The sequence below is a fragment of the Lepus europaeus genome, chromosome 3 (genome assembly GCF_033115175.1).
Source record: "Lepus europaeus isolate LE1 chromosome 3, mLepTim1.pri, whole genome shotgun sequence".
In the NCBI taxonomy this organism is placed as follows: domain Eukaryota; kingdom Metazoa; phylum Chordata; class Mammalia; order Lagomorpha; family Leporidae; genus Lepus; species Lepus europaeus.
In genome coordinates, this window is record NC_084829.1 from 123,018,249 (window position 1) to 123,043,779 (window position 25,531).

General features: G+C 38.5%; 1 protein-coding gene and 1 pseudogene across 1 annotated transcript in view; both read left to right on the forward strand.

Annotated features, from left to right (window-relative positions):
• Positions 1–25,531, forward strand: part of NKAIN2 (sodium/potassium transporting ATPase interacting 2) — a 1,221,663-nt gene that overhangs the window by 133,450 nt on the left and 1,062,682 nt on the right. The gene's annotated exons all lie outside the window — the stretch shown is intronic.
• Positions 12,102–12,192, forward strand: LOC133757287 (U2 spliceosomal RNA; annotated as a pseudogene).

Consider the following 25,531-nt stretch of genomic DNA (forward strand, 5'->3'; position numbering starts at 1 on the left):
TGACAGGCAGAGTGGACAGTGAGAGAGAGAGAGACAGAGAGAAAGGTCTTCCCTTTGCCGCTGGTTCACCCTCCAATGGCCGCCGCGGCAGCGCGCTGCGGCCGGCGCACCGCGCTGTTCCGATGGCAGGAGCCAGGTGCTTATCCTGGTCTCCCATGGGGTGCCATCCTCCACTGCACTCCCTGGCCACAGCAGAGAGCTGGCCTGGAAGAGGGGCAACCGGGACAGGATCGGTGCCCCGACCGGGACTAGAACCCGGTGTGCCGGCGCCGCAAGGCGGAGGATTAGCCTGTTGAGCCACGGCGCCGGCCAAGAGTTTTTTTTTATTATTATTATTTGAAACAGTTACAGAGGAAGGAACAGAGAAATCTTCCATCTGCTGATTCATTCCTCAGATGGCCTCAATGGCCAGGCTGAACCAGACTTTCAGGACCTTCATCAGGGTCTTCCATCTGAGTGGCAGGGGCCCAAGTACTTGCGTCATCTTCTGCTGCTTTTCCAAGCTATTAGCAGGAAGCTGCATTGGAAGTGGAGCATCTGGGACTTGAAACAGTACCCACATGGGGTGCCAGCATCGCAGCCAGTGACTTTACCTGCTACATCACAATGTTGGCCCCTCATTGTTGAATTTTTAAACAAACCCAAGATCAATAAGTAGTACAGAATCAATGTCATAGGTGTTTAACTTTTTTCTTTTCTACTCATTTATAAGCCACAAAGATGACCCAGTATAAAAGTAAGGACTTCCATTAATCTGCTCCTCAATAAAAATCTACCATTTCTTTGAGGTTCAACTCATTTTCTGCTTTATATCTTAAGTCCCCTGCTGTGATCACTGATAGTTAGGATGCTATTGCCTTCAGAAACTGGGAAACTCATCTTAGTTTTGCTTAAAAAATAAAGCAGCTTATTACCTCATATAAAGACATCCAAAGGTAGAATGAACTCATTGGTTGCCTGATTTTGGTTGTAATATATATATATATATATATATATATATATATATATATATATATATTGCAAGAAGAGTTTTTGATTTTTGCCTTTTGCTCCTGTGTTCTCTGTCGGGGCCAGTGGCCCTGGCCCGACATGAGATGCAGCAGGCTGAGGCTGTCCCTTATCTAATCCTGTTTCCTGCACTTATTGTCCTGATGGCCGAAGGCACAAGATTTTTCATCCCACATTCCTGCAGGCAGGATGTGACTTCTGATGAAGGTCTATGATGTTCTTTGCTCTATCTGCAGAGCTTGTACCCTGACCATTGCTACTTTGTAAACTTGCTCTGTTCCTGTGCTATGCATGATTGCACACAATGAATGTTATCTGTATGGGGTCTGGGGTATATAACCTTGTCTTTCTGTGTGCTTGGGGCTGGAGGCTGAAGAGTTTCTTCAGGGAGACTGCCTTCAGTCCCTCTCGCCGGGCCCCCTACTTTGGCCTGGAACACGATGAGGCAATAAACGTGGTGATGAATTGACTGAGTGCTGTGTGTCACCGTTTGGTTTGTCGGGTGGCCTCCGACAGTTCTCTAGAGTCTTTTTCGTGTCCTCAGGCCATTTCATCTTGTGGTTGTAAGAAGACACCAGCAAAATCTGAGACAGCATGTCCTCTGTTTATAGGGGGAATGGAGGGAGGTGGAAAGAGAACAGGACATCTTCTAAGACCTGAAAAGCCTTTCATTTTGTCTGCTGGAATGCATCCTGTACTGAAATCAGTAATGAGCTGATTAATCAGCAGGTAGAGATGTGGGTAAGAACTGAACAAAGTAGATTTCTTTAGAAATGAGAAAAAAATGAAATGCAGGTTGAGCAAGCAGTTATCAGTGTCTGTTTTAATCAGAGGTCCTATGTAAAAAAAAAAATTACAGACCACTTCACATTCAGTAGCATGGCTACTATACAAAATAATGGAAAATACCAAGTTTAAGTTAGGATGTGGAAAAATTGGAATACTGGGGGTGTGGGGTAGGGAAGGAGGGTCTGGCATTATGATGAGGTGGGTTAAGCCACCTCTTGCAATATTAGAATCCCATAGGAGTGTTGGTTTCCAGGTTCTAGCTGTTCATTTCTGCTACAGCTCTCTACCTGAGAAAGCAGAGGAAAAATGGTTGAAGGGCTTGAGTCCTTGTCACCCGTGTTGGAGATTCAAATGGAATTCCCAGCTCCTGGCTGCAGTTTAGCCCAGCCCCAGCTGTTATGGTCATTTGTAATTGAACTAGCAGATGGAAGATTCTCACTGTTTCTCTCCCTCTCACTCTGCCTTTCAAATAAAATACCCACACATTGCTAATGGGAGTACAAAATAGTACAGTCACTGTGGTAAGCAATGTGGTAGTTTCTTAAATAGTTAAAGGATTCTCATATGATTCAGCAATTTCACTGCCAGGTATATACTTATAACAATTAAAAGCAAGAACTTATACATATTTGTATGTCACTATTCATGGATGCATTATTCAGAATAACTGAAGGATAGCAATTACACAAGTGTCTATCAACAGTTGAAAGAACAAAATGAATGAAATTCCTTGACATGTTACAACATGGATGAACCTTGAAACCACTGTACTAAATGACAGAAAACAGATATAAGGGGACAAATGCATTGTTATTCTTTTATAAAGTACCTAGAATAGGCAAATTCATAGACATAGGACTAGAGTCGAAGTTATGGATAGGGAAGAGAGAAATTTAGAGTTATTTAATGGGTATAGAGTTTGTCTTGAGATGGTAGCAAAGTTATGGACATAGTGGTGAAGGTTATAGAGGATTGTGAACATCCTTAATGCCACTGAATTGTGCACATCTAAATGGATAAAGTGGTATTATGCCAATGATATTATTATTTCTTATAGTTCTAGAGTCTGGGAAACCCAAGGTCAAGATGCTGTCAGGTTCAGTGTCATGATGGCCTATTCTTCACGGAGAGCACTACCCCCGAATGGTGGAAGGGACAAAAAGGGAAAAGAGAACTGTTGGTTGTCTAGGTCCCTTTGACAAGGTACTAATCCCATTCATGAAGTAATACTATTGCATGTGGATTAAGTTTCTTCATGAATTTTTGAAGGGTCACAAACATTCAAACCATTACAACAGCCATACAAAAAGAAATTCAGAGACTGGGCATTTCAAGAGTTTGGGAATAAGCTATATGAATCAAGAAATTCTTCCTCCTCATACCTGCACACCTAGGATGATCTAATGTGTACTGTTGATATAATGTTCATCAATATGTTGTCCTAATTTCTAAAGAGCAATGCTCAAGCATTCATGTTTACTCCTATAAGAAATTTTAGCTTGGGGCCAGCTCTGTGATGCAGTAGGCTAAGCCTCTGCCTATGGCACCAACACCCATATGGGTGCCAATTCATGTCCAGCTGCTCCTCTTACAATCCAGCTCTCTGCTATGGCCTAGGAAAGCTCTAGAAGATGGCCCAAGGGCATGGGCCCCTGCACCCAAGTGAGAGACTCCTGGGGAGTGAACAGTGTATGGAAGATAGCTCTCTGTGTGTCTCTGCCTTTTGCTTTGTAACTCTATCAAATAAAACATAAATACTTAAAAAAAATAATCGGACTTACCCCAGTCAGAGTAGCTGCTACTCCTCCCTTGAAGAGGATCATTGTCCTCTTTGTATTTGTGGAGTTGGGATGAAAATATAAATTTTCATCTAGCAGTTTAATACTTTTATTTGGATGGGTGAATGCGCTTATACAGATTACCTTGGAAAGACTTCTAATGTTTATCTGGAAAAATATTTTTTTACAAATTTTAAAAAATATTTAAAGCTTTTTAACTAGCATGTATTGTTTATACTTTCTATGGGATACAGTGAAATATTTCAACAAATCATAAAGCAATCAAATGAGACAGCTACTCTTTCTCCTGTGATCTGTATCCTTGTATAATCCTACCTTCAGGATGAGGGTTCCAGGGCTCATTTACTTCAAATTTGACTCCTTGACAATGATTGAGCTCAATTTATAGTATTGTTCATGAAATAACATGAAACAAGCAGAAGGCATAATAAACTATTTTGTGATACTAAATGGAGTATGATTAAATGAATTTTAATTCTTTATATTTAATGTAAGACATCTTTGCCTCTCTTTTCAAATAATTTGTATTAAAAATACGTAGCTGTTTAATTGAAACTCATCAATATGGCACACTAACTTCCCTCAAATTGTTCTCCCAGCCCAAATTTTCCTCTTAATTGTATTGAAAAGTAAGGAAATGCATAATATTATTGAGCCTGAAAGTTCTAAAGGATGGCAAGTATTTACTTTGGTCAGTCCACTCATCTTAAAGCATTAAGTAATTGATGCCTATAACTTGAAAGTGTAACCTACCCAGTGTCATATTGTAGGGCAAAGCCCAGGAGTAAGGTTACTTGTCCCTGTTAGCTATACTTTTTTTCAGATAACCAAGTAATAGGCTGCAGAATTCCTTGGAAATACTAAGGCATATGTAGTATGGTCATGCCCAACCCTTAGCTGTCATGCACACATCTTCTCTCTCAGGTTTCTGTCGTAGATCACACCAGAGGGAGAAAGCTCTTTGCCTATGACCTAAATTCACAGGAAACCTCAGGTCTTAAATTTAAATGTTTGATCTTGAATCTATATAAAATTCCTTATTTGCAGAGACAGACTGACGACATTGAGAGAATGCTAGGGTGATTGCCCTAAAATTAATACTCATATTTCTTATAAATTTTTGTCAGGTAGCACAAATATATTGTTTTTTTTAAAGTAAAAGATGTTAATAGTTTAATTTAAACATATAAGGTGTATTGATATTTTAAATTCTGGTTTAGGCCAGCGCTGGGGCTCACTAGGCTAATCCTCTGCCTGCGGCACCAGCACCCCAGGTTCTAGTCCCGGTTAGGGCGCCGAATTCTGTCCCGGTTGCTCCTCTTCCAGTCCAGCTCTCTGCTGTGGCCCAGGAGTGCAGTGGAGGATGGCCCAAGTGCTTGGGCCCTGCACCCGCATGGGAGACCAGGAGGAAGCACCTGGCTCCTGGCTTCGGATCAGCTCAGCGCCTGCCATGGTGACCATTTGGAAAGTGAACCAACGGAAGAAAGACCTTTCTCTCCGTCTCTCTCTCTCACTGTCTAACTCTGCCTGTCAAAAAAATAAATAAATTCTGGTTTGGCTTTGTTTCCTTCAGTTTTACATGTTCAAGTGTCTCAAAAAGAAACAGCACTGGGATCTCTTTCAAGCCCTGCAGTCCTACCTGTGAGTGTTGACCACATAGCCCAGGTGGCTTGGCATTTGCTGCTCAGTGTGGGGCAGCACATCACTCCTCTTCAGAAATGTCAGCCATTCAGAATGTAGCCTTCTGAGTCAGAAAGCATTTTCAGAACCACTCAAGATACAAGAGTAACTGAACCAAATCAAGAAACCTTTTACCTTGGCAGTGAAATCGAGGGAACAAGAACAGTAGAGAAAAGCTCAGATTGTGAAGATTATTCTATTTGACAAATGGTGCACAAATTGACTGCCTGTTTTTAAATGACCTGTGAAACCTGAGAAATAATCAAGGAAGAGGATGAATAGAAGCTATCAAATAAAAGCAGAGGATTAAAAAGTAAAAAATGGCAAGGGGGAGCAGCAGTGATAGAGAAAGAGAATTAGAGGGGCAGCAGAGCAGTGGATTTGTTGAGGAGGTAAAACCCAGAACCCTCCAAAATTAGTCATGTTACACCATGATTCTGTGAAGGGGACTAATGACTCTACAGGAGGATACATGGATAAGAGGAAAGATCAGGGAATGGAGGAGATGATTTCAACTGAACTTCATCTCAAAGGCCATTCAAAGGCAATGGCAACCATCATAATTCAACACACTAAACAAGGTGAATTTGAACTTGATTAAAACAAGTCTATAGGTTGTGTTTTGATGTAATTATAATGTAACAATCAAGCTAAATTGAAAGGCAAGATTCTCTCAAGTTTTCTCAGGAAAACAAAGTGTATTTCAAAAAAAATTTGGAGACTGGAAATGGATTTGTAAAATCCTTGCGGTTCTTTAGGAATTTATGTGTATCTCCTTTCCCAGTCTTTCTCCTTCCTTGTCCTCCTTCCCATTTCCTCTGTATTACTGCCTGATTCCCTCTTTTTCCTCTACCTTTCTTTTTTTTTTCCTCCACACAGATCTCTCTCTCTCTCTCTCTCTCTCTCTCTCTCTCTCTCTCCCCCACCACACACACAAGCCACAAGTCTGTTTTTGCTTCACTCTGCACATAAAATTCATTGTCCGTAACGAGCTGACTTCACCCTCTTCCTCTTCACATCTTTTCTGGTCCCCTCCAAACTTTGGATTTCATGTGGTATTGTTTCACCATTATCTCACTGTACCTGGCATAATTTCTTGATATTTCCCTTTATACATTTTGCACTTTGAAAAAAAAGAGTCCAGCTGGCATAGCTCTCACTTTCAGGTCTGCCCATAGGCTATGCCATATGCTATAAATCAGCTGTCCATCTATCTAGTGCTGATTCTCATGCCACTCAACTAGGGGTACAACCAGTATATGGTCATGGTAGCATGAAATGTGGATGCTTAGGCAGAAGAGACTGATTGGGATGAGGAACTGGCCAGAAGAGATCCTTTGCCAACTTCGCTGAGTCTGAAGCCCAAAAGTTTTATAAGATCATGGATGCAAGTGAAATAGGTTTGAGTTGTATGTAGATTATCATGTGGTTCAATTCAGATTCTAGATTTCATTTGTAAAAGACATCAGCCATACAGGAAAGTAGTGTTGGTTGTAACAGAACAAAGAAGCATTGAACTTGAGAGGTTGATGAATTACCATAACATTCATTTATGTTCCTTACATAATATCAGATCTTAGAAAGGCAGCTGTTCATTTTTTTGTGCCCGGTAAATCATCTCAAGCTGCTATGGATTCAGAATCATTCGTATGACAAAATTAGGCAAGTCAACTGTGTCTTACATGAGTGGTTCATTTCTCCTGATGTTCTATTACGCTTGCAGCTGCGTTTACGTCTCAGACATGTAATGTTAACTGATGTTCACAGTGATAGCCCAGACTCATTAAGGAAATGTTGTATTATGTCTGGCACAGTACACTTCGGAAGGAAAGAGACACAATGGAGTGGGAACGAAGGCTTACTCAGTGAATACCTGCTTTTAGTACAGATACTAAGAGAGATGGGCTACTTATTCTATTGCCTTTATGCAAAAATATCCTAAGAGATAGATTTACTGTCACGTGACAACTGAGAAAATGTGTTTGGATAGGATAAGTAAATTTTCCAAAGTCATGTTAGGACTCCAAATCCATTTTACTCCAGAAATTGTTTTCTTCCTCTTACAGTACTTTATTGTTCAATTTTTTATTTTTATAGGAAATTTCTAAGTAGGGATTTAAGAGTTATTTTGGCTAGTGAATGGAAATATTCACAAAAAGAAGAGAACTAACATGAACATGTATGATGATTTATTATCTGCTGGGCTGTGCATTATTATCTTAAGTTACAATTTTAGGAAATCAAAATTAATTGAGCTGAAGTGACTTGCCATAGGCCACACACTTGGAAAGCCCTCACTTCAGTCTCTTTCACAGTCTTCTCTTTCTTAATAACTACTTACGTGTTTGTAAATCTAGTTCTGACCTTAGTCCTTTTATTATTTTCCTCTTATATACATCTTTAGGGTACTTTCTAAAGTAATAAGTCTGAAATTTATAACTTCAGTTCCAACTTCTATTTTGTTTCCTACCTAACTTAAACCTTTCATATCTCATAAAACATTGAAACTCAGAATATGTTATTTGTTATTTTCCACACTCCCCCACGGTGCCTTCCACCACACTTTGCCTGTTGTAGTGAATGACTCTGGTTTACCAAGCAAGAAATCTACATGTCCTTCTGCTTGGCCAATAGGTGTGGACTGACCTGTTATCCTTGATTTGTGTCTCCTTCTCTGTCTTCCTATGTCATTTCTTTAGGGTAGGCCAGTTCTGTACTGTTGCAGAAACCTTGTTAGTCTGTCTTTCTCAATGCTATTAGAATGGCCTTTCTATTGAATAGTTTTATAGTTTATTTCCTTGCTTAGAGTTCTTCAGTGGTCCCTTATGGCCAAGAGCATAGCATCAATGCCTCTTGCATAGTGCACATAGCCCTTCATCATCTCGGCCTGTTCACCTCTGTTATCTAGCCACCCACTCTCCCTTTCCAATGACTCAACAATTTTGGGATACTTGCGTTTCCCAGTCACACCAAATACTCTTCCAGTATTCTAACTTCTCCTTTTGATGTTCCTTTCACTTGTTGCTTCACTGAATCATTTCTAATGTTTTCTCTCAAATGTAATTGATTATTGAGGTTTTCCAGGCTACTATTGTTCTTCATTCACACTTCCAGTATAGCCGATAACATTGAGTACTGTAATTAGACATGATCCTTTGCTTCCTAGAATGATAATAATGGGCTGAGATGTGGTTTGCACTGGGATCGCCGCACTGCTCTTTGTGCCTGGTAACCTTTCTCATGAAGCAGATATCCGTGCTGAGTGGTTGGTGGTTATGCCATACAGTTGTTAAATATATTGTATATGAACACAAGCTTACTAACATGCAGTGTCTGGCATAGAGAGGTTGCTTAAAAATACCTGGTGATTCTTGAATTATGAATGACTGAATGCTTGTGTTGTGGTCAGTGTGAAAGCCCTATCTCCTCTTTCTTCCCTCATTTTCTCTGGCTGTCATGGCCAAATGGGTTCTTTAAACATATCCACCAGGGCTACTTCTGTACATTAGCCAAACAAAGAACAAATGGAGCCCATGCTGAGTTCTCATATTGGAAGAAAGCTTACCTTTCCCATGAAGGCTTTGTTCTTAACAAAGGAAATATCCTCACTTCCCTTGTTATTCCTAAACTGGTTCTAAGACTACACACTGCACATACAGGTCCTCTAATAACACACATTTCCACTTACAGCACAGGAATGGGACATGAGAATGAAAGTCCAGATGGCATTTATCACTGCAGGATGAATCATGATGAGTGTGCTGAGTACCTCTCGTAAGTTGGAAAGCCCCTGGCTGACACTGATACAGGCTTGATGACACTGGCTTCCTTCACAACTCTATCACACTGAGCTTGTCCCTTGCAGTTAATTTTTTTTTTCCCTGAGTGAGCTGATATTTAGGCAGGTGATGTCACTCCTATGTTGGTACAGTTGCTTTTTTATTGTGTAACTGTGGCTTTACATTGAGGGATGTTAAACAAAACAGTTATATGTATAATATTTATTGTCATTATTCTTGTTCTTAAAAGCCTATTTTTTATATTGTTATGTCTTCTTAACAAGTTCTACTGGAAAATTTTTTCCCTCTTGGTATCAGGAATTGTTAGTTGTCTTCATTATTATTTGAACGATACAGTAACAATAAGAAATTCACGAGTATTTTCAGTATACAAATAATTAAATAAAAAGCAAGGCTAAGACTCAAGACATAATATTTGGTTAAAGGCAGAGTTATTTTAATGTTGTAGCATTAACATGTACAGTTGATTTTTAAAGTAAATATGCGGGGCTTTAATTGTGTCCTTTCTCAAATTGGTCTAATCTTGTCCAGTATGCATCTTTCCTCTCTATCCTTGTTTGGGATTTTGCTGCAGTTTTATAAATGCACTTTTAAAATCTGTCTGACGAATCACAGATGAAAATACGTGAACAGCATCAAAATCTCACAGCCGTATGTTATGCCGCTTTTACTCTAGCTTCAGATTGGTTCACTAATCAGCATTGTTGGGGTGGAACATTGGTGGGATGATTTGTATTTCTCCCTGTCTCATTTGTCTGCTATGTCTACAAGACGTGAGTATAGTTAGACATAAGTGGCTTGCTTAAATTAATGGGCACTAGGTCTGCAGAGTTAATCTGCCAATTTCCTGCCCTTATTGAAAAATCATCATGGTCTTCATTGTCATTGCCATTATCATCCATCTACTCAAATACATTTAAATAAGTAAACCCTAGTCTAGATTCTAACGCCATTCCTATGTCTCAGAGTGACTGTTAATGTGGATTAACTTCCAATGCCATGGTCTCAAATGCCTAAATTCTCTTCCAGATTCCTATTGAATCCCAGAAGTCTTACTCTTCTACCCTGCTTGCCTCCATCCCTTCCCAGGTACCTTCATAAACTGAGATGACAGATCTGAAGTTTTTTTCTTAATTTCACATGAAAGCTGTTGAGACTCAGCCTCCTCTCATTTTTTCAGATCCTCTAAAGAAAAGTTTTTCAGATCCTGTGTGCAGAGAGGTTGCCTAAATGACTTATTGTGCTGTCTCTGTACCCACTTCTTTGCTCTTTCGGGGGCTTTAACATATTCCTTTCCCACTAGTTCCTCACCTTCCTCTTTCAAAACTCCTGGGAAGTCAAGTATTCTTTCCACTCTGCCTAGCAAGTCTTCTCTCCCTGGTTGCCACTCACAATATGTACTGAAAAATACTCCAAAGTCTTTAGTGAAGAAAGGGTCTGCTGCTCACACTCTCCACAAAGGATGGTTTACGTTACAAATAGTAACATCTCTGTTGTATAAACAGTCATTCTTTACTTTGAGAAGAAAATCTATGAGACAGGTATTGATATCACTACAGTACTGCTAATCCTATGCTTTGGCATATCTGCTGGTCTTCAGAAGGTCCATGATCAGTGAGTTGTGAGGCTGAAATTTGATTGCAAGTTTGTAACTCAGAACTGGGCTGAACTGAAGCCAGGAAGTAAGAATTCAATCCAGTTCTCCCACATGGGTGGCAGAAACTCAGTTACCTAAGACATTGGCACCTTTGCTAGTGACTTATCACCTGGAAAAATGCCCTCCCTATTTTTTCTTTTTAGGATCCTTGATCACAATGTAATTTATTCAGTACCATGAGATGCTGTTTGTTTTAAGCTACGTTTGGTAATTTACTTCAGGAGCCAACTTTGGGTTTGCTGTTTATTTTTTTTTAACTTTTATTTAATGAATATAAATTTCCAAAGTACAGCTTAAGGATTACAATGGCTCCCCCCCCATTACTTCCCTCCCACCAGCAACCCTCCCCTTTCCCTCTCCCCTTCCATTCACATCAAGATTCATTTTCAATTATCTTTATATACAGAAGATCAGTTTAGCATATATTAAGTAAAGATTTCAACAGTTTGCACCCACATGGAAACACAAAGTGAAAAATACTGTTGGAGTACTAGTTATAGCATTAAATCACAAAATACAGCACATTAAGGACAGAGATCCTACATGGGGAGTAAGTGCACAGTGACTCCTGTTGTTGACTTAACAAATTGACACTCTTGTTTATGGTGTCAGTAATCACTGTAGGCTCCTGTCATGAGTTGCCAAGGCTATGGAAGCCTTTTGAATTCACTGACTCTGATCATATTTAGACAAAGTCGTAGTCAAAGTGGAGGTTCTCTCCTCCCTTCAGAGAAAGGCACCTCCTTCTTTGATGACCTGTTCTTTCCACTGAGATCTCACTCGCAAAGATCTTTCTTTTAGGGTGGTTTTTTTTTTTTTTTTTTTTTTTTTTGCCAGAGTGTCTTAGCTTTCCATGCCTGAAATACTCTCATGGGCTTTTCAGCTGGATCCGCATGCCTTAAGGGCTGATTCTGAGGCCAGAGTGCCATTTAAGACATCTGACATTCTATGAGTCTGCTGTGTATCTCGCTTCCCATCTTGGATCGTTCTCTCCCTTTTTTATTCTATTGGTTAGTATTTGCAGACACTAGTCTTGTTTATGTGATCCCTTTGACTCTTAGATCTATCAGTGTGATCAATTATGAACTGAAATTGATCACTTGGACTAGTGAGATGGCATTGGAACATGCCACCTTGATGGGATTGAATTGGAATCCCCTGGTATGTTTCTAACTCTACCATTTGGGGGAAGTCAGCTTGAGCATGTCCCAAACTGTACATCTCTTCCTTCTCTTATTCCCACTCTTATATTTAACAGGGATCACTTTTCAGTTAAGTTTCAACACTTAAGAATAACTGTGTATTGATTACAAAATTCAACCAAAAGTATTAAGTAGAACAGACAACAACAACAACAAAACAAAAACTATCGCTTCTCGGCCTTTTGGCTAAGATCAAGTGTAGTATCTGTTCTTATCAGTTTAATATCTGTTTATTGTCATCTGTAGCAAAACTCTTCCAGTGACAAGTGGATAAATACTGCCTACAGGTTGAAATGGATCTAACGCTTAATTTACTTGGTGATGGAAACAATTACATTTGAAAATGACAGATTGTCTTCTAGTTTTCCCTAATTTTGCTTCTCAAACCCAAGGTGTCGTGGTCTGGGAGTGTGGGTGGGTAGAGATTGTGGCTAAAGGATCTTCACCACACTGGGGAGAAACATCTGTTGGGCCTAGGTAGGTCCTTGTTCAGCACACACTGGCTGACCTATATTCACACACACAGAGTCCAATGCTAACTCCTGTGGGGTCACCATAACCCTGCAGCGTGGTACCTTGGATAAGGACATGGACTGTCTCCTTGGAATCTATACTTACAAGAATTCAGTAAGACCCAGGAATGTTAGTTGGGCATCTCCTGAAATTGCTGCTTCACCTGCTTAACTAGCGTGGTCTCACCTATTGGCACAGAACTCTCTACACTGTGGGCCCTCTCATAGCTGTAGGCTGTGTCCACCCATTATAGACCAAAGCCCTCAAACTAGAAATTAGAACAAAGGTTCACTTCCATTTTTCGCATACACCTTCCAACAAAGGTATGTGATGAGCAAAGGGCAGTTTTCTTATTTTCTCTAAATCAATCTCCTTTAAAAAAAAAAAAAAAAAAAGGCTTCAACTTCACATTGATGGTTGGAAAGAGAATCTACACTACAGCCTAGTTAACCCCAAGACCTCAGTTCTTCAAGCTCAGTTTTGACATGCAAAAGGGGAAAATGAAAAAACTTGAGGAGCATTTTACCTAAAGGATTTCCATGCTCTCAAAGCTTTTGATTTGTTGGTTAATCATAACTCACATCAGAAGTTGACCATTATATCAGTTTTTCTCTTTGCAGTACTTAGTAAAGAAATTTTGATCAGTCCTTAGGCAGATGGATGCCTCAGACAGGCTAGGAGAAAAAAGAAGAATATTAAATGAGCAATACTTAAAATAATCTTTTCAAGTAAAAGATTGGATATATGTATAATCTTTAAGTTTATATTTGATAAATTTTTTTGGAGGAAAGGGAAGCAAAAATAGAAGTTGTAAGGTTAATTTTTTTATATAATAAATGCTAGCATTAAACTTCAGTGGCTTATGTTGTAAGCCCATTGCTCCTTGGTTGTGTTCCTTTAAAAAATTACATTTTTCATGTTAATATTGTCCTTTGTATTTTTAAATACACGTCACTTCAATTTGAACAGTGTTCTGCTTTGTAGGACCACAGCTTCTAATTTAATTTGTTTATTCCTAGTTTGATGCTCATATTTTTTATTTGGCCATATTTTCATACTGAATTTATTAGAAAGTTGCCAGTGAAATAGATTTTATTTTATTTATTTTTCATGACTTAATACTTCATCTTTTTCTCTGTAGAATAGTTTTCAAATATCTGTATTTCTAGTTTTAGAAACACATTGCTATATTTATATTAGAGCCTCAAGTGACAAGATCCGATTTAATATTTCTTGATGTTTTGTTGAAGTTTTTAATAAATTCTAAGAATCAGTAAATCAAGCATTTCCTTCTTACTCTCCCTCTCCCTCTTTCGATACAGGATGTTTTTAATATTTTAAGATTCTTGTTACTGCTGCAAATCGAGATGTTGTTTCCTTGTGGGCCAGGAGTAAATTTATGGTAGACGTTCCTGTTCCTGTTGTCTCTACATATCACTTTCTATAAAGAAAGTGGGAATTTCTTGAATGGGAAATGGAAACATCACACAGTTCTCTTTTTTTTTTTTTTTTTGTTATAGTATGTTTCCTGGCTCTAAATGGGGACTTATTCATTTCTGTATTATTAATGAAGATCGGTTACTGTAACTGGTTTAAAAGAAAGACTTCTCAAGATACAATTAACTGGTCATTTCAGAGAACTGGAAAGAAGAGAGATTAAATTGATCTTTAGTTTGGTGCAAGCCTTTCTTTTCCTTGAGGTGTAAAGACTTTTTAAGAAAGGTGATATTAGGTTTCTTGACTAGATATTAGTTGTGTTTTAAGTTTTTTTTTTTTTAATGGGGGGTGAGTTAGACACATTATAGGAAAATAAAAAGTGCATAGAATAATCTGTATGTCTGCAATTGTGTAACTACATGTGTAGTCATGAAATATAGAAGGGTAGTAGCTAATTTAAATACTAAAGGACACAATTTATCAAATGTCAAGTACAAAATGGCCTTGTAAAAAAGATGTTTCTGTAGAGAAGAAGGTAGCCCACACTTACATACCACTTATGGGTATGTAAGACTGCACCAAACAACCTAACTGTGGACTAGATGGATTTCATGGTAGAAATGCGTGGCTCACGGGAATGAAAGTTGATGTGTTTACGCTGTCCGTATGCATACCATCCAACAAAACCGATGTGAAAATGGCTATTAAAACATGCATTTTATTTTGCTTTAAGTAAAAATTTCTACATCCAGTGAAAGGTAGATCAGCTGCTTCTGTCTGTCTATCTATCTATCTATCTATCTATCTAGTGGATATTAATAGGTTTCATGGCTATTTTCATGTTAAAAACATCTTGAAAGGTATGCCATTGATATTGAAATGATACTTCCAGTCCTGAAATTGATTGCACTTAAATATTAGCACAAAATCTGGGCTATCAGAAAATTTTAGTGCCATCTTGGATCTTATGATTGCAGAATTAATTTTAAAACTCTGTTTTGGGATAATACATTCCAAAAAGAGATTTAAAGAAGCATCAGTTTTTCAAAGGGCTTCTATCTGCTTGGTATGCTTTCTTCAGTGGTACTCAGGAAACAGCTGTCAGATAAATTATAAAAATACATTATAAACAAAACCAACTCATCTGTTTAATTGATTTTAATCTAGCTTCATCTAGACAGCATAATGTTCTTTACTGATAGTGGGATGAATGATATGAATGCAATTACTTAGCAATTCAGCATGACATAAAAATATATAGAGCCTTCATCTACTCCTAATATAGTATAATGTCCAAAGAGGCAAGTTATTGGTGGGAACTATTGAAGACCAACTGGTAATTAGTCATACTGCTTTGTTCCAGTTTAATTTTAAAAAAACAAAGGAGGTGACTTGATTACTGATAGCAATAGCAATGACTTATGGGAAATTGTAACTGAATAATTTATTGATTGATAGTGACTGAAAATCATTATCCTCTGATGGTTGTTTGAACAGCTAATGTGAAACCATGCAACTGATGCTTATCATGAGACTCCTGCTAAATGAGCTGTTTTCTAATTGTTGCTTTTATTCCTTACAGAACAAAATGGAATATAGATGAAAAAGCTGTGAATCTCAACTTGGGTTTTTTTTTTTTTTTTTGGCTGAAGGAGAAAATGATTTTCTGCCAAAATAAGAGGGGCTTGGTTTTACTTAGTTACCTGGAGAAATGCTAAATATTAAATGATGAAGAATATCAGAGTTCCTGTTCAATGGGATGCTTTGTGATACTCAATCTCAAAGATTGGCACAGCCTATTCTGTGCAGAAGCACTTAAGAATTGCCTATGGTGTTACTGTCTGCCAGATAAAATGAGAGAAAGTTGACTCTGACTGATGTCAGTTTCATTTATTTATTTCTCTTTCTAACTTAGGTTCTCCTCTCTTCTTATAGCAGTTTTTGCTGTTTTTCAACTGTTTACCAAAAATAATCAGAAATATAGTTAGATTTCAAGATAAAATTTAAAGGGTAGATGCAACTATCTTTTTTTTTAACTTTTATTTAATGAATATAAACTTCAAAGTACAGCTGATGGATTACAATGGCTTCCCCTCCTATAACTTCCCTCCCACCTGCAACCCTCCCCTCTCCCGCTCCCTCTCCCCTTTCAATCACATCATGATTCATTTTAAATTATCTTTATGTACAGAAGATCAATTTAGCATATATTAAGTAAAGCTTTCAACAGTTTGCACCCACATAGAAACACAAGGTGAAAAAATACTGTTTGAGTACAAGTTATAGCATTAAATCACAATGTACAGCACATTAAGGACAGAGATCCTACATGAGGAGTAAGTGCACAGTGACTCCTGTTGTTGACTTAACAAATTGACACTCTTGATTATGGCGTCAATAATCACTCTAGGCTCTTGTCATGAGTTGCCAAGGCTATGGAGGCCTTTTGAGTTCACTGACTCTGATCATATTTAGACAAGGTCTAAAGTGGAGGGTCTCTCCTCCCTTCAGAGAAAGATACCCCCTTCTTTGATGACCTGTTCTTTCCACTGAGATCTCACTCGAAGAGATCTTTCTTTTAGTTTTTTGTTTGTTTGTTTGTTTGCCTGAGTGTCTTGGCTTTCCATGCCTATATACTCTCATGGGCTTCTCAGCTGGATCCTCATGCCTTAAGGGCTGATTCTGAGGCCAGAGTGCCATTTAAGACATCTGCCATTCTATCAGTCTGCTGTTTATCTCGCTTCCCATCTTGGATCGTTCTCTCCCTTTTTTATTCTATTGGTTAGTATTTGCAGACACTAGTCTTGTTTATGTGATCCCTTTGTGTCTTAGTCCTATAATTATGATGAGTTGTGAACAGAAATTGATCACTTGGACTAGTGAGATGGCATTGGAACATGCCACCTTGATGGGATTGAATTGGAATCCCTTGGTATGTTTCTAACTCTACCATTTGGGGGAAGTCAGCTTGAGCATGTCCCAAATTGTACATCTCTTCCCTCTCTTATTCCCACTCTTATATTTAACAGGGATCACTTTTCAGTTAAGTTTGAACATTTAAGAATAATTGTGGATTAATTGCACAGTTCAACCAATAGGATTAAGTAGAACAACAACAACAAAAAAAAACTACTGAAAGGGATAAATTATTAAGCTGTTCATCAACAGTTAGGGCAAGGGCTGATCAAGTCACTGTTTCTCATAGTGTCCATTTTACTTCAACAGGTTTTCTTTTTGGTGCTCAGTTAGTTGTCACCGATCAAAGAGAACATATGATATTTGTCCCTTTGGGACTGGCTTATTTCACTCAGCATGATGTTTTCCAGATTCCTCCATTTGGTTGCAAATGACCAAATTTCATTATCTTAATACATTGGATAATGAGAATAAATAAAGATATAACCAAGGTTTAGAAAGATCATTTGCATACATAATTTTAAACCTGATCAATAAATTCTAAGTTAGTTAAAACTGTTGGATAAAGAAAACCCTTATAACGAAGACATTAGCTGATTTTTATAACATTAAATTGTAGAATCTTATTCCAATGTAGTATATAGCATTTTCTTTAAAGATGTGTTTATTTACTTGAAAGTCAGAGTTACACAGGGAGAGAAGGAGAGGCAGAGAGAGAGAGGTCTTCTATCCCTGGTTCATTCCCAAATGGCCAGAGCTGCACCAATCTGAAGCCAGGAACCAGAAGCTTCTTCCAGGTCTTCCCACACGGGTGTGGGGGCCCAAGGACTTGGGCCATCTCCTACCGCTTTCCCAGGCTATAGCAGAGAGCTGGGTTGGAAGTGGAGCAGCTGAGACTCAAACTGGCGCCCATCTGGGATGCCAGCACTGCAGCTGGAGGCCTTACCCGCTAAGCCACAGCACCACCCTATATAACATTTTGAGTGGAAAAAAAAGAAAAATATCAATTAAATGTGTGTGATTTAGCAACTGAATTTTGATAACTTTTATGTTCTGACAGACTTGGCTCATAGTGGAAGTTTATAAAAATGTCCAAACTTGCAATAGGAAATTACCTGTTTGTTCCTGTCATCTTTGAACTGATCAAATGTTTCTTATTTGCCTGCCGTGTGTACCATACCTGCCATAATTAAGTAGAGTCACCTAATAGTTGGCTGTCTTTTACGTTACCTTTCATGCTGTTGCAGTGTTCAGCCTTGCATTAATGATTTGTCACAATGCACAAGTATTTGACATCTCAGAAATGAAATGCCAAATGCCTTCTTTTAGTTCCTGACTAGTATGATCCAATGTGAATTTTTCGCTGAAATATTTATCTCCCTTGCTTGGATGTAAGCTTCACCAGCTTGACTGGAGATGAGAGAGGGAGAAAGGATTGGTGTGGTGGACCTTGTAACTCTTAGTCCCATGGAGGTCAAATTATCAGTTATTTTTTAAGAGTCAATAGTCATGGAATTAACCCTATTACTTACATATTTATGAATAATCACAAACAAAAGTGGGCTAATTACAATTCTGTGACCTTAAAAAGAATCTAAAGAATAGAAAAGTTGCTAAGACAATTCAGTCATTTCTTTTATGAGAAATGCTGGCATTCTGTCAAGAAAGTGAAGGGTCTGAAACTTTGCCCTACTCTCAAGATAAAAGTTTAACCTGCCACATTTTCCTGGTATATGCTGGCAGAGGGCTTGCTACTTTTGGAGCACAGACAAAGGTGTTCTTACAACACAGCAAGCAGCATGAACTTCATTATCCCTCCAAGTGTTTGGGGTTGGCAAGAAGAGACCTTGGTTGTATACTGTGCATATGAAGTGTCTGTGTCATAGTCAGGGAGTCCCGAGATTTAGAAACTTGAACTTTTTATAGTGAAATGAAAAAAAGTGCTAATCTATCTGAATATTTCTCTATGAAGAGTTATTATCTTTATAATTTTGGAGGATAAATAAACCTGACCTATATTTTTATGGGAGGCATGAAATCTATCCTCCAAGGCTCTGTTTACAAACATCCTTGAAAAGATATTTCAGAACAAAAGCACATTAGTATCTTGACTCTAAGTATTTACAGAAATGAGACTCATAAGAGCTTTTGCTCTTGATACACGTGGTTTGTACTATGGATTATGGTGAACTATAGGTAAAATGATTAACCAGACTGATAAGGTGCTTAATGAAATTGCGTAAGGTATACATTTCTGATTCATATGAAATAGGAATGTATAGAAAGGTTGCATTATATAGGAAATGCTATTATATATGAAATTTAAGAGTAACTGCATATGGATTACATTCTTTAGTCTAATATTATTTTAATAGATATATACCAATTAAGGTTGATCTTAGTATTATTTCACTTTTTCAAACAATATAATGTTGTTTCTAGATACTTGTTGCATATAGTTGTGATTTGTCCTTTAACAGTATATACTAAGACTGAAAGGACCAGAATTAAGAATCAATCATTACCGGCACCGCAGCTCAATAGGCTAATCCTCCACCTGTGGTGCTGGCACACTGGGTTCTAGTACCGGTCGGGGTGCCGGTTTCTGTCCCGGTTGCCCTTCTTCCAGTCCAGCTCTCTGCTGTGGCCCGGGAGTGCAGTGGAGGATGGCCCAAGTGCTTGGGCCCTGCACCCGCATGGCAGACCAGGAGAAGCACCTTGCTCCTGGCTTTGGATCAGCATGGTGCGCCGGCTGCAGTGCGCCGGCCGCAGCGGCCATTGGAGGGTGGACCAATGGTAAAGGAAGACCTTCTCTCTGTCTCTCTCTCTCACTGTCCACTCTGCCTGTGGAAAAAAAAAATCATGAGAATCAGCCTAAAATCTCTTGAATTATGTAGTAATAAATATATTCTTATAAAATTTTTCATGGTTTTAGGTTTTCAAATTACTTTTTTTTTTTTACCAAAAAATGATTTTATTTGTGGAATGTCATTATATTTAGTTTATTTCTTTGAAAGGCAAAGTTAGAGGGGGGCGGGGAAGAGATAGATCTTTCATTCACTGGTTCACCCCTAAATAGCCAAAATGTCTGGGGCTGTGCCAAGCTTATGGCAGGAACCCTGAAATTCTTTTGGGTCTCCCACATGAGTGCAGTGATCCAAGCACTTGGGCCATTTTCTGCTGCTTTCCCAGGCCACAGCAGAGAGCTGCATCAGAATTGGAGCAACTGGAACATGAACTGGCAACTGTATGGAATGCTAGCATTTTTTTTTTAAAGCACAGCTTTGTAAATTCCAACATCTGATAACTATAATAAATCTATCAAAATGACATAGAGCTTGAAGAGCCCCTAGTAGTAATCTGATTCAACATCTTCATTTTACAAATGAGGACATTTAGGCCCCAATATTAACAGACTGATTCATAATTTTGCAAATTATTATTCAAAAATCAGAGTATAACCTTGCTCTTCCATCTGTCAGTTCACTGATCATTCATTATTATATTAACTTGAATCTGATATGACATTAATTTTAATAAGTATTATCATTTTACAGATCACAAAGAAAGGAAAGAAAAGAGAGTTCAATACAAACATGACTGTGTCGTTAATGATAGTCCCACCCAGTGAAGAATCTATCACATCTCTCCCTCTGTGAATTATTTTTTTCATTTATTCAGAGGCATGAGGCAATTTTTTACATAAATAACAGCAATAAAATCGATAATTTCATGTAATTGTGGCTATCTTGCATTCTTATGTTTCATAGATTATTTGTTACATTGAATAAAAATCAGTATTTGTGGTTATTCCTCCATTAAGAATATTTTACTGAGACTAAATGTATGTCCTATCCTGTCTTGCCATGTATCTTCCATAAATAAATTTTTGTTTAGGTGATAAGAAGGTATTTTAAACAACAGTTAAACTCAACACATGTTGTACCAACATGCCTGAGGCTCAGTCTAGAGAAAGACATTTTGATTTGCTATGATCAAGAGGAGGTAATTGCCACTATGTAATTAGGTGAACTATGACCTTTGCCTTTGTCGTCACAGTCTTTCTAAGAAAACATCTGTTGTAAGGGGCATATTGATTTCACTGATGTTAAGTATAAAATGATAATAAAATCTGAGTCAGAATTGGTGACAGATGATACTGCCTAAAGCGACACGAGAACATGCTTCAAAATATTGATCAGTATTGGTACATAATAGTGTGATTACTTACCTAGAAGGAATTTTTACCTCTTGCTAGTACATTCAAACAGAAATACGTCTGGACTCTTGATTATATGCATATTCTGTTTTCATACTCTGACAAATTGAATAGGTTATTTGGTTATTTAGTAACTGCACATGTTCAAAGTTTTAACTTCATGTTTGTTGGGATTGTCTTACCTTAGAAAGCTTATATGCAATGAATGACATAAATGACTGAGTTTTTAAGATTTAATATGTTCCATTCTCCAGAGAGAGAGAGAGAGAGAGAGAGAGAGAGAGAGAGAAAGGTCTTCCTTCCGTTGGTTCACCCCCCAAATGGTCCGGAGCTGTGCCGATCCGAAGCCAGGAGCCAGGTGCCTCCTCCGGGTCTCCCACGCGGGTGCAGGGGCCCAAGGACTTGGGCCATCCTCTACTGCTTTCCCAAGCCATAGCAGATAGCTGGATCCAAAGTGGAGCAGCCAGGTCTCGAACCAGTGCCCATATGGGATTCTGGTGCTTCAGGCCAGGGTGTTAACCCGCTACGCCACAGCACCAGCCCCTGAAATACATTTCTAAATGAACATGATTTAGAAATCATTTAACTGGGGAAGGTTTTGTGGCACAGCAAGTTAAGCCACTGCTTGGGAAACTGATATCCTGTATTTGAGTGTTGGTTCAAGTCCTAGCTACTTTGCTTCAAACACAGCTGCCTGCTAATACTCTTGGAATTCAGCACATGATGCTCTAAGTGCCTGAGTCCCTGCCACACATTTGGGAGGCCTGGATGAAGTTTCTGGCAACCTGGCTTTGGGCTGGCCCAGCTCTAGCTATTGCAGGCATTTAGGGAGTCAACCAGCAGGTGGTAGATCTCTCTCTCTGCTCTCTCTGCTCTGTCTCTGTCCCTCTCTGTCTCTTTCTCTCCCTCTCTCTGTCTCTCTCTCTCTCTCTCTCAGTGTGTGTGTGTGTGTGTCTATCATACCTCTCCCAATCACTCTGTCATTCAAGTGACAAAACAAAACTTTTTAAGTCATTAAATCACTGAAAAAACACTTCCCAGTTATGTACTAAATTTATCTGGATCATGTTGTTGAATATTTAGCAATAAAGAGTTTAATTAGATTTTTTTTTCTTTTGGGAGAAAATACCTTTGGTTGAAATATGCTGAGTCTATATAGAGGACAGAAATTTAATTTCAGTTAAATTTCCAGACTCCTTCTTGCTTGCTAAGTCGTAATTACTATTTTGACAGTTATATCTCATAGACATTTATTTTAATCGCATATGTTAGCAATTCATTTTGGCATAACAGTCTCTGCCATTGTTGTGTTACTGAATTATGCTTACAGAAACTATGTCAGGAATTCAACATGTGGAGAACAGTAATTAACCTGAATCATCAATTAGCTTTTGCGAATACAGATGTCCTATGAATACACTCTTTTATTTTTTCTAATTAAGTACAATTTCTCTATCCTAATGCTCTCTTCTCACCCCCTATTTTAACCCATTACCAAATCTTCTTGATTTGCCTCTTCTATATGTTTTGCACCTCTTGTCGTTCTATGTCCACCACCCTTGCTGGTATATGATAACACTGCGTTTCATCTGGAGTTTGATTATAGCCTTAAATTCACATCCTTTAATTCATTCTCCACCGTACAAACAGGATGTTTATGTAGTGCAATCCAGACCTTGTCACATCCATTTACTTTAAGTGAGTCTGGGACTACTCTGTGGGAAAACACTAATATCCTTAGGCTAGGCTACAAGGCTGTATGTGATCAGTCCTTCCACCCTCTCTGAGTCTTTTCATGTGTTGACTCAGCATGCTGGCTAGTCAAATTGACCTCCACTCCATTTCTTGAAGGTAGAAATCATAATTCATCTCTCACAGGGCCTTTACACATTCAGTTGTTTCTCCTGCTGAGTGTTTTCTTTCCATGCAGCCTAGCTTCTCTTGGCCAGCGTCTTCATTTTGTAGGTTAATAGTCTCTTCAAACATTGCATTTCCTGACCATCCAGAGTTAATCCAGGACCTCTTCATGTGTTCCAGTAGAAATTTAAACTCATTCCTTAGCGTTCATTGTAAGAGTGCACCATATATGTTTGCAAGCAATTTTTTTAAAAAAGATATTTGTTTTTATGCAAAAGAGTTATACATATATATGGGGGGGGGGCATTTCCATCACTGGTTCACTCCCCAAGTGGCCACAATGGCCAGGGCTGAGCCAAGTAGAAGCCAGGAGCTTCTTCTGGTAATCCCACATGAGTGGCAGGAGCCTAAGCACTTAGGTCATCCTCTGCTGTCTTTCCCAGGCTGTTAGCAGGGAACTGGATCAGAAGTGGGGCAGCCTGAATGTGAACTGGCACCCATATGAGTGGAGGCTTTACCTGCTGTGCCACAATTCCCCCTTCAAGCTTGTTTTCATGGGGTATGTGTGTGCTGGATGACAGTGAGCTTCACAAGGGTAGTGATTCCACATGTTCACTTCGATATCCCTAACTATGTACCAGAGAATAGTACAAAACAAGTGTACAGTACTTATTTTAAAAAATGTTACTGTGCTGGCATGGGTCAAATTAAACCTTGCCTGAAGCCAAAGTTGACTTAGAATCATAAACTTTGTGATAAAAAGCAATAAGACCATAAAAGTTGTCCTTTTAAAATGACCTTTAAGGAATCTAACAGTACATGGATTGAAAATAGTGTTTATAAAAATATATCTTATCAATTTTGAGCCAGACACCTATATATGTGGTTGGACATTGCCACTTCCTAGTTGTGTGAAGCTGATTAATTATCTTTTGAATCTGCCTGCTTTTCTGCCTGTTCTAAATACTTCGCTGGCTTGTTGTAAGGAGAAGGCAGATGGGGGTGGGGTGTGAATGGCGAAGCACTGTTTATAAGGCTTAGTTGCTTAAGTATGCCAAGCAGATTCTGTTTGCCATTGATTTGATTTTTACAACATCCTTGAGAATCATTTTAAATGACTTTAAAATATTTTACACTTTAGATTTTCCACTAATTAGAATTGACTTTACTTTTAAGCAGTCTAAATTCTTATGTATTTAAGGATACCATATGTGCGTGTGTGTGTGTGTGTATGCTTTATTAACTGCCATTTGTATTGGAGACAGTACCTACACTGCATACTTTTAAATCTAGAAGTTGCAACTCACCTGAAGAAGAGCTCATAATGAATATAAAATAACTTTTAGATGAGGGTATTTTTGCAGCCATATAAAATCCTTAATTATACTTTTCAGCCCTTTCTTACAGCTAAAAAGTAATCATGTCAGTAGATTACACAGAACATTATTAAACTAAGTGCAGTGACCATTTTAATACTTATATTTAGCCCAAATGTTCAGTAGACCTTTATCTACATTGCCATATTCTCATTTTGTAGACATTTGTATGTATTGTATACAGTATTTGCAAAATACCTACCTTTATACAAAGTATATATAGATTTTCTTTTAAAACTTTAAACTCTTTTGAAATGCTGCTTCTGATTCTGTGTCTGCCATACATTTTTTTAAACTTTTATTTAATAAATATAAATTTCCAAAGTACAGCTTTTGGATTACAGTGTCTTTTACCCCCCAATAACCTCCCTCCCACCCGCAACCCTCCCATCTCCCGCTCCCTCTCCCATCCCATTCACACCAAGATTCATTTTCAATTATCTTTATATACAGAAGATCAATTTAGTATATACTAAGTAAAGATCTCGGCATTTTTTTTTTGACAGGCAGAGTGGATAGAGAGAGAGACAGAGAGAAAGGTCTTCCTTTTTGCCGTTGGTTCACCCTCCAATAGCCGCTGCAGCCGGCGCATCTCGATGATCCAAAGCCAGGAGCCAGGTTCTTCTCCTGGCCTGCCATGCGGGTGCAGGGCCCAAGCACTTGCGCCATCCTCCACAGCCTTCCCGGGCCATAGCAGAGGACTGGCCTGGAAGAGGGGCAACTGGGACAGAATCCAGCACCCCGACCGGTACTAGAACCCGGTGTGCCGGCGCCACAAGGCAGAGGATTAGCCTGTTAAGCCACGGCACCAGCCAGATTTCAACATTTTAAAAAATAGACAAACATTTTAATCATAATGGTCATGTCTCTATTTCAATAATCTTTGTTTTTAAAGGTTTATATTATTTTACAATGATGCATACTGTGTTAGATTAGTATTGCTATAAAATAGGCACATATTTTGTGTATAAATGTATACATATATTTCCCCCAAGAGAAATATTTTTTCAACTGAATATCAAACAACTGATATGACAAACATTTTTCTCTTCATTCAGTCTATGTTTGGATGTATAGATTTTGTAATAGTGAATTAGACTGGGTTGTATGGTAGGGTTATGTTCAGGTTTCTGAGGAATCTCCAGACAGACTTCCATAGTGGCTTAACCAGTTTGCATTCCCACCAACAGTGGGTTAGTGTCCCTTTTTCCCCACATCCTCTCCAGCATCTGTTGTTGGTAGATTTCTGAATGTGAGCCATTCTCACCGGGGTGAGAT